Below are 10,320 nucleotides of genomic sequence, written 5' to 3' on the forward strand. Positions count from 1 at the left end.
ATCTTTTAATAAATGCTATGATAGGATAATAGGAGAGACCAATGTATGAGTAAAGACATATAGGTTGGGGAGCAGAGGTACAAGGCTAAGAGATGGATCCCTGAATCTCCAAATGTCTTTGGGGAGTTTCTTTAGGTGTCTAGCAGAGCGCTGGGGGTGGGTGAGTAAGGGGGAATTTGCCATTAAGAAACTGCAGAGGTTGGAGATTCTAAGCAAGGTTACACGTGAGGAAAAACCTGACACATTAGAATACTGTTTACTCATTTTGGAGCAGCTGAGATGAATAGCCACTGGATCTCCTTATAGAACTTTGGATGTTGCTATTGATCAGTTTACTTAGTACTTAGAGAAGCTCTCATAGTCCGTGCTGAGAAATTCCACAAACATAAAGGACTGAATCACCAGATGCAAATGAAGTACAAACAACAGGCCAATAGGGAAGCACCAAGTCATGACTGTGAAAGCATCTTGGTCTCACATGGAGGTCCTGAAGATGGCATAAGACCCTGCGATGACTAACTGGTCCTGTGTAGGAATTCAGCATGTGTCCTACTCAATAAATCATGCTTACACACACACACACACACACACCAGGCAATCCCCTTATCCTACTGTCTGATGTGTGACTTGGATCAAGGCGTTTTTGTGTTCTGAGCTTCAATTTTTGTAATCTTTAAAGTCAGACCAGTAACAGTTGTGCTGCAATATTCTTATGAGAATGATGCTTCAACCAAACAATGTTTATGAAGTGACTACCACTGCATCTGACATACAATAAATGCCAGGAAATGTTCATTATTACTATTTTCATTTATTATCAAGATATAATTAATCCAGTGATGATCATTCATATTATCAGTGTTCTCAAGCAAAAGGCATAATGGTGTAGCTATACAGTAGTAAAGGATCTGACCCTTTTCTCACTGTACTTCCCAAGACATGGGTGCTTGTCCCTGGTTAATTTGAGGCTTTTGAAGATGAGCTCTGCATGAACCTGGAGGTGGGAAGAGAAGAAAGCAATGATGTCAGACAGGATAGCCTGGAGGCAAAGTAGGTTGTGGGGACTGTGTTACATTGTTCAAGAAGAATATAAATGTAGGGGAGGGAGTCTGCATGTGTATCTATAGCTGTGTGGTGGTAAGATAATCCTAAAAGAATAGAAAAGAACCAAAACCCACTGTTAATTAAAGACCATAAGAAATATGTACATTATCAGGAGCAAGTCAAGGTCATGAAAAGGTTCTACACATCAGTTCTTAGCACTTTCATTTCAGAATTTTGCTCGAGTGTAGATAGAAGCTTGACATGGGGTGAGAGGAAATATATGTGGGATGCTATAAGAAAATCAAGAAAATCTAATCTAGAAAATAAAACAAAGCAGCTTAAAGTTCAGTTGTCCTGAGGATAAAGAAAAGAATAAATGGACGTGAAACTATTCAGTTGGTAGTTTAATGTATGATGACAAATTGGCTTCACATCATCATAAAAAATCTGACCTAAGCTACACAGGATGACATTTATTTAATTCACAGTTTTGGAGTTTCAAAGCCCTCAAGTCAGTCAGAAATTTTTGTTTGGATGTTTGGAAAAATACGAATGACAGAGGCAGGGGCTTACATCAGGGCAAGAAGTTCCATCATGAATCAGAAATCAGAAGACCAGAGAGGCCACATAAACTCCTTTTTATAAGATTATCTTCAGGAAAATTAATAAGCCCTATTCACAGCTGCCTTCGGCATTGTTCCAGCAACCTAAGGACGCTCCTCCTAGCTTCACACACTAAAAGTTTCACTGCTTTCCACCTCTGAAAACTAAGCCTGCAGTCACAATGGACACCTGTGGGAGGGGGAACTAACTTCTGTGCAAGCCTTGGCCTTGTGATTGAATCATGGGAGGTGGAAGGTAAGCAGCAGTGAATGCCTGAAAGTGCCAAGCTCCCAGGCTCAGCAGCCTAATTGGCTGCTAGTGCTCCATTGGCGGAGTGAGGAAGGGGCAGCAGATTCTGCAGAGCTGCCGTCCTCATGGAGCACGTCCAGTCTGAGGCAACAAAGGCTATGAAACTGGTGAAACAAAAAGGCAACTGGATATGCACCGATCCAGTGAGGGAAAAAAAAAAAAAGGTTAATACTTAAAAAAGAAAAGGTTGGGACCTAGTTGTAAATGATGGTGAAGTCACAGAAGAGAGTGACTCCCAGCCTCCCAGCCCCCTAGAATAAACGGAAAGTTCCTCTTTGCAGTTTGTTTCTCTGCGGAACTACTCTGCCATCAGACTCCGTATTGTTTCTGACATTTTATTTATATAGCCTTTATTGCATTCAGGCAGCCTGCCTATGTCGTTTAGTTTGGGCTCAGTTTTGTTTGCACAAATCCTTATAGAATATTTAAGAATAGTCCTCATACATACTAAGTGTTTGGAATTCATTGATGAGAAAAAAAGTTTATTCTTGGTCATTATCCTCAGAGTGAAATGGAAGGGTTTTGCTTGGTTTTATTTATGGTTTCAATGCACCTGCATTTCACTAAGTATTACTGTTTCTGACTAGCCCAGAGACATCCGTTCCTCATCCTATGACCTTTCTTCCAATAGATCAATTAGTGAATGTTTGCTCTCCTGGATCCAGCCTCTAAGTCCTGGATCAGGTGAAATGATATGTGTACCCTACCCATCTCTATCCCTTGAGCCATGCCATTTAACTTCATTCCTAATGTCTTAGTGGAATCGTTAAGTATGTCAAACAACTTTCACATCCCGAGGCTTAAGAGATTTATAGGGTTAGTATTGTTAAGTTTCAATACAGGCTGCTCTGAAATTAAACTTACCACATTCTCATAGATCATATTATGAAGTCATTTTCAATATCAACTCTAAAGCATTGTCACTCTGAAGCGGGGGGTGCCCCCACACCAATATTGAGGCTGCTGGTAAAACATACACATTTCAGGATATGATGTGTTGTTTATGTAATGAAACTTTTGAGGAGGCCCATAGGGGGCTCTCTATATCTGGGGAGGGCAGGAAAGAAGACTAGCTTGGCTAATTGATTTTTGTGCTTGCATTTTAATTACATCACTTGCTTCCCTCTTCTCTTCTAAACCCTCCCTAATGTCCTTCGTTGTTCTCCTTCAAATTCACAACCTCTTTTCTTCCATCAAGTGTTATTACAAGCATGCATGTTTCCTGTTCCCAGTTTTACTTACTTGACCAGTTCCTTGTGTAGAGTAGAGGTCTCGTGGCCTCAATCCATTCACTTTGGCATGTCTGTCTGTTGGTATCCTCCTTGTTCAGCTGCCTAGGCTCTTTTAGAGTGCTGCTAATAGGAAGTATAGAGGGGGCTGGACTTGGTCCCATATATTGTGTGACTTGCAGTCTTCTCTGGCATCCAAGGTGGAAACACCTATGCTTTCTTATCAGTTTGTCCAGATGTGAGCTGAAGAGTATGTGAGCGGCGCAGGCCTTGAAAGTGTACTGCAATTAGTACCCAAGGTGAATTTAGAACTTTTGTTGTAATCCATCAGTCTTAACATCTGATAGCTGAAACATGTACTGCTTTGTTCAATGGAATTTGAACTTGTTTAAGTAACAGTTACATCCGTCTATGAAGACTGCAGCATGCATGTGGGAGGAAGTGAACGTTCAAGTACTCCTTTGGTGAGAGGTGAACTGTCAGGGGGAAACAAGTGCATGCTCACTAGTAGTCGTGTCTAGAACGCTGGGCAGAGTGAGGAATGCATTGGCATAGATTCACTACGTGTGTAGCTAATGTTGATTTATATCATGGAAAGCAAGTCAGTGCGGTTTCGCCAAAAAAGGCAGTCTTGAGTAGGGACCTGATTTGGCTGCCATTGGTAGGGACAGATAAACAGGACACTGGGTAAGAAAAGGTATCCAGTACTTCAAAGACCACATGAAGTTTGGCTACTTGTGCCTGCTCTTGAATCCTGTCCCATTATCAGGGACATCCCAATCCAGGTCTACAAACTGACAGCTTTCCAACAAGTTTCATTGCATATCGAGGTGACCACCATTTGTGAAGTGCATAATCATACTTTGTTAACCAGTTATCCCTAAAGAATGGTCCAGTTATCCAAGTGTCTGGGGATGGAGCAACCTTCACCAAATCCTGCCAAGGGATGACTAGGGGAAATCTTCTACAGCAGATGGAGTACACCATATGGCTCTATGGTATAGCAAAGAGCTCCCACTAAGCTTTCAGGATGCTGTTTATGTGACCCAAAGTTTAGCAGGCAGCTAAATGTGGAATGGCTTAGATCACATGATATCTGATATCTGATCTACTTCTAGAATAGCCAAGTATGTAGCCAGTTACTGCATCCTAATGGCAGATAGGAGAATCTAAGGAGACAGATGTAAAGAGGTAACTTACAGCTATCCAATCTGGTCCAGACTTCAGGAGGCATGTAAGACTGTATTATATTTTTAGGGGCTTTTGTTGCACAGAAATCCAGTCAAGATGGGCCCATTTGTCAGTTGCTAGATGGAACGGAAGTAAAACTAGAAGTGAGAAATATGTTATCTTTAGAAGTTAGAGCTTTGCAGAAGTTGACCAATGTGGCAAGAACTTTTACCATGTGTGATTTAATGATCCATCTCCTTAATGAACTTTCTTGGTAGATCATTTTTATGCCGTCATAGAAGGTGACAAATGAATAGTTTGGAGAAAGATGTGCTCAGTGTGATGTCATCAAAGGTGGCTGTGGTTAAGATCTGTATACAAAGATTGGGTGAGGGCATAGCCATTGTTGTGTCCATTGAAGGTGAGGGCAAACTGGTCCAGTAGGTTAAAACAGGTACAGAAACTTAATCTTTTTTTTTTTTTTTTTCAGATCAACAACTACAAAATACTTAGCAGTTGTTGGTCAGAGTTACTAATTTCAGCAGTAATCAGCATGGTAGCCTTAGGAGGTGTACCCTCCACATTAAGACTACAACAAACAATGCGCTGTGAGGAGCCATTTGTTCTGTGTGGGTTTAAGAACAGTCTAAATTGAGCCATTAGATGGTGAACCTGCGGGGGTAATAACTCTTGTCTAAGTGGGTCTACTATATGAGTTTCAAACCTCAAAGGCCTTCTTTTCATTTAAACTTAGCCATATTAGCCATTTTACTTAACAGGAGGAGGAGGAAAGGGAAGTCCATGGAGTCCCATTTTGTCAAGGCAGCTGCCTAGAATCCAAGACTTAATTCAACTTTATTACTCATTTGATCAACATGTCCATGCCTACTGTGGGATAGTCAGGGTAATGGGTAATTGGGGTGATGGGGAACGTAGCCAAGGCTGCTGACTAAAATGAGACATACATAGTTATCTTCCTTATGTGGCCTGAAATGTTCTAAGTAGAGCTACCCCCCGATTACAGGGCACTCTGTTTAAATTCAGGGGAATTCTCAGATAAAGCTATAATCTGATCCCACTTTTAAGGACACAGTTTTGCCAATTTCAGCAAATTTTAAAAGTCAATACACAAGGCAGACTGTAGAGATATAAAAGCCAATGAGCAAATTTCTATGTTGTCTGGTGTGGCAATATAAATGATTTTAGTAAGGTTTGGAGTTTCAACTGGGTCAAACCATGAATGTGTTCCGTTCGTTCCTGTTGTCTGTCCTCCTGTATTCAAGTGTTTGGGCAATATTAGATGTAACTGGGATGGGGAATCCTAGCTAACCTGCTTATGTTTCCTCCTCTGGTCTACTATTGGCAGGACCAGGATCTCCTCTCACTACAATAGCTTCTTTAAAGGGTTTAAGATGCTGGGCCTAGGTCACACTTGAATCCATCCCCTATCCACACTGTGCAGGTACTATGGATGCTTTAGGGATAATGCCTCTCTAAATAGGTCTGACATAGGGGTTTCAAACTTCAGCTCTAACGATCAGACCTATTCTGACCAAGTGGCACAGATGTTCTATTCAGTCATGTCAACCTATCTATTTTTAGACTTTCATATTCCACAAAACTTTGCTTCACATGGGTGACTTGTAGGCCCTGCAGTTCACAGGCTATTGTCTAGCGTTGGAGAGAATGGGGGCGGGGAGGGACAAGTGACCAAAGGAACAGGCTAAGCGTCATTCCTTGGAGTCTTGGTTGCAGTCACAGCTTGTGCTAATATTCAGACTTCTGGGAGAGCTCAGGTCTGGGCGGATACAGGAGGAGCAGGATTAGTGCTGTGTTCTGAAGTGGCCATCGAAACTTCCAACCTAGCTGAGTGTTGTCTAACTGGTAGGGGTCAGCAAATGCAGCCACAGCATGGCCCAGGTGACAAAACATGAAAGCTCTTCGGAACTAGTTAGCAAGCTAAGCCAAACCCTGGGAGTCCTCTAATGGTGGTGACTGCCTAGGCCCCAGCTTGCTGTGCCAACTACTGCAGTCAGCCACACAAAGTAGAACCTTTTCAGAAAACATGGTTTCCAACGTTGAAGTCAGTGGCACTAACTATCACACGAAACAGACAGACATGAACATGTTTATTACCCACACAGGTGGCTTTCTAGAAGGAATGCTATACTCCTGGAAAGGTTCAAGAATTACTTGAGCAAGCAAATCAGAGCGGCTTGGTTTTTGTAGCTTGGAGGTAGGGATGGCCAGGGACCTTCCCATTCACAGGCCAATGGGCTATAAATGCATTGCAGGAAGGCCCGAGCACCTGAGCTTTCTTACCAGCAGGGGGCAAAAGCAGCAATGGTGAATTATAAAAATTTCCAGCAAAAATTAACAAAAAAAAGATGATGCTCTACTACAAAATAACGGAGCACAAAACTCATCTGGTTCGTGCTTTTGAGAAGTGGTTTCACATCATTTCGTGATCTTAAAAGCAGAAAAATAATTTAGGGGAAAATACCAAACCAGTGATTCCAACTAACTATCTTCGCCTTCGATTACTGAGAATCCTAGATTCTGATCCCAAGGGAAGCCTCACTGAGCCTCATCGTCATTGAAAGGAAGGGTGAGGCTCAGCCCTGAATAAAGAACCCTTCACCCTCACAGGTCAAGTGGACGTCTAAATCTTTGGGCTCCTCGCTCTGCTCTGCTTTTAATTTGTGGGTACAAGCCTATTCTTCTGCAAGGCTCCCCATACTTGAAGGTGCTTCAGCAACCAGAGTCCCTCAGCCAGCATTTTTTACTGCAACACTTGGCATATTTTGTCTCACACCATTTATCTTATCTTTCAGTGTATTTGCTTTACATTATTTTATTTTGGCAGCCAGACTACAAGCTATCTGACTGTGAGGGTCATGATTGATCTGTCTTTGCACTCATTACTCATCCGACTCTTGCTGATAACACAGTAGATGTCTCGTGTGTTTAATGAGCAGGTGAATGAATGAATAGGATGCCAGGCCCTATTATTTTTGAAAATATGCAATGTTGTTATAACCAAGTAAACAGTAAATCACTAGAGGGAACTTCTGATTTCAGTTGTATAGAAAACAAAAGCCCCTGCACTTGACATATACAAACTGCTAATGTCTCAGTCAGGATTTGTGTGAGTTACTGAAGAATTTCCCTTCAGTATTGGGGCAGATAGGATCCTCACCAGTTCCTCTCCTCTGTAAGGCACAAATGAGAGTAGCTTCAGGGACAGTACCTAGTTCCCACGTGACTCAAAGTGCATGCAGGCTGCTACTTTCCACCTCCCATTTCTTCGTCACTATCCAGGAGAGCTGGAGCCAGAAGCATAGAGCACAAAGGCAGAAACTGACTGCAAGGCCCTGCGACCGTCACAGAGCTAGTAAGCAGGGGAGCAGGAACACGAGCAGCACCTTCGGCTTCCAAAGTCCAGGTTACAACCACGTCCCAACACTTCTTCCTCAGAACTGGACTTGCGGCTCTCCTTTTCTGACTCTGAGTACTGGATTGAAGGAAAACTCATTTTATGCTGACTTAGTAGCAAAAATGCATGATTCCAAGTTAAATTTTCTTCCATGCACGTCTCTAAAATCCCACTCCCTTGAATCCATTTGCCTCTCAGAGTCAAGATGTTACCTAACTCGCTCTATCGAAATTAGACTAGGATCTAGGCAGCTTTGCAGAGATGGGTTCTGCCTTCCCCATTCCAACAGGCCCATTGTTGGTCCAAATGGCCTTTTAATCAAGAAGCCAGGCCATGTTGAATAAACTGTTGCTTCACTAACAGGCCTGGAATTTCTCGTCAGCATTCACAGAGAACGTGGATCAGCTTCCCACTAAAGGGAAGTCTTTCCCCTCTACAGGAAGTCAGTTTCTTAATTGGACACTTCTACACACACCATGGCATTGTTATCTTTCAATTCTCATAACTTTCACCCTTTGACAAAGAAACTGTCACTTCCTTTTACTACATAAGGAAACTAGAGTTTAGCAGGGTTACACATGGCTAATAACTGAGACAATACCTAGAGAATAGGAACAATTGGCCTGAGATGAGGTGTACCCTAAAGCGCTGGGGATTTGTTTTATTTTTCTGCCTTCTGCTTTCCATGAGCAAACAAACAAATTGTAGCAAATAATACGCAAAGACATTAGGGAGATGTGAACCACAGCTTGCATTAGAGAAAAATCAAGATCATGGATAAAGGTGATTTTCCTATTTTCTCCCAGTGTGTATGGAGACTACTGTGAGGTCACCTGCAGCCTACAGATACCTGGAGGAGTCAGATCCTCAAGTCAGACACAAGCCTGACTAAATCCAGTGAACTTTCCTCTGAAAACACTGCCAGTCTGAGGACAGCCTCAACAAGCTTGCATTTAGATGGATCCCCATTAGCACTGACAAGATAGTCTCAGTCAGCAGTCTGCATGCGTATTTTACTCAATTGGTTTTTATCTTACTACCACCCTGCTTGTAAAATTCATCCCAGCACCCTTCGTTTCATGACTGATTGGTTGTGCAATTCCTCGAGGGGCTGTGCATCCTCATCTGTAAACCAACCTCCAGCTGGGATGTAGCGAAGACTGGAATCTCACATTAGACCTGTCTTCTAACCTCTCCTGTGAGGCCGGCTAGTGCTTCTCTTACAAGGCCCCTGATTAGGACAACACAAACCACAAGACCACTTCAGCATTACTCGCCTTACTGCAGATACACTACAAAATTCAAGCCAAATTCACTGCGATTCACAGTGGAGTGGTCTTCTATATTCTCCAAGAGTGCACTATAATTCAGTGCATATACGGCCAGAAGAGAAGCACACCGTGGCAGAACAGAGTTCAAACACAGCAGACAAGAAAGATGCTGGACTAATTACATAAAAAGTTAACTAATTTGAACTAGTTTTATTTTTCTTTTAAACTCTTGGAAGAGTACCTAACCTCTAGTACTTAACAACAGAAGGAATGAATCTCCCTGCATTGCTCCAAAGATGACAAAGGAGAAAGGTCAAACTAATTGATTGACTGTCATTTGCTTTTCTTCTACGTCAGAGAAGGGTATGGGCCTCAGTGAAGCTCATACACATGGACAAATGGGCACGGGCATTTAAACATTAGCTAGCACCTAGAAAAGAGCAGAAAGACTTTATTAGCACACTTGTGGCTAGGGGGAGGAAACAGCTGAGGGAGGTTCCAGTTCTTAAATATAAGCCTAGAAAGCATGAAAGTCGGGGAAAAAAGAGGCAATTTCCAAAGGCTGGAGCAGTAGGGCAGCTCCCAGAAGGCAGTCTTCTGCAGCTGGAGAAATGTCTACTAGTGAGCACTCTGACAAGAGGGCCAGTATTCTCATTTTTGTTTGTTTTCTTTTGCTAAGCAAACTATCCAGTTGCCATGACTGATAAGCTGGAACTAGATTACCTTGTAGCTTGATGGCTTTCACAAAGTATTCTATAGGTTCCTAAGTTTGCAGTGGTAGCACAGGGGTAGTGGGAAGGAGAGCCCCCAATCTGCAGCTGCAGCCATGACTCTTTGTTAATTTCACAGGGCAGATTTGCATGTAGGCTTCACTCGGGAAAGAGTGCTGCCACTGTGAGGGACAAACCTGAACTGTGATTAAATGGGAGCCACTCGGTTTATTTAATCAACATGGTAGATGGCTGCAAATTCACTCTAGTTAGCACGGCAGTGCTGCTGCAGAGATGGGAGGACTCGGAATGCCGAGTGGAAAGGCACTGGAAGTTCCTGGGCCTGCTTATCTCAAGTGAACCCTAGCACCGCAAGCATCCTTCCACTGCACACTGTGTGACAAAGGTTTCAGTCTTAGGTGCCTACACGAATAAGCCACCTACAGCAAAGACAGTCTGCTTCTGGGAGTCACCACAGACAGAGTGGCTCTAAAATGACTGAGCCATTGTGATGCACTTTAATTGGATCAATTTCTTCTTATTTCTAA

General features: G+C 42.7%; 1 protein-coding gene across 1 annotated transcript in view; it reads left to right on the forward strand.

Annotated features, from left to right (window-relative positions):
- The window catches only part of Astn2 (astrotactin 2), a 671,847-nt gene that overhangs the window by 418,997 nt on the left and 242,530 nt on the right, over positions 1-10,320 (forward strand). The window lies entirely within an intron of this gene.

Source organism: Alexandromys fortis, unplaced genomic scaffold (genome assembly GCF_014885135.2).
Source record: "Alexandromys fortis isolate MF-2015 unplaced genomic scaffold, M_Fortis_MF-2015_v1.1 scaffold_183, whole genome shotgun sequence".
Lineage (NCBI taxonomy): Eukaryota > Metazoa > Chordata > Mammalia > Rodentia > Cricetidae > Alexandromys > Alexandromys fortis.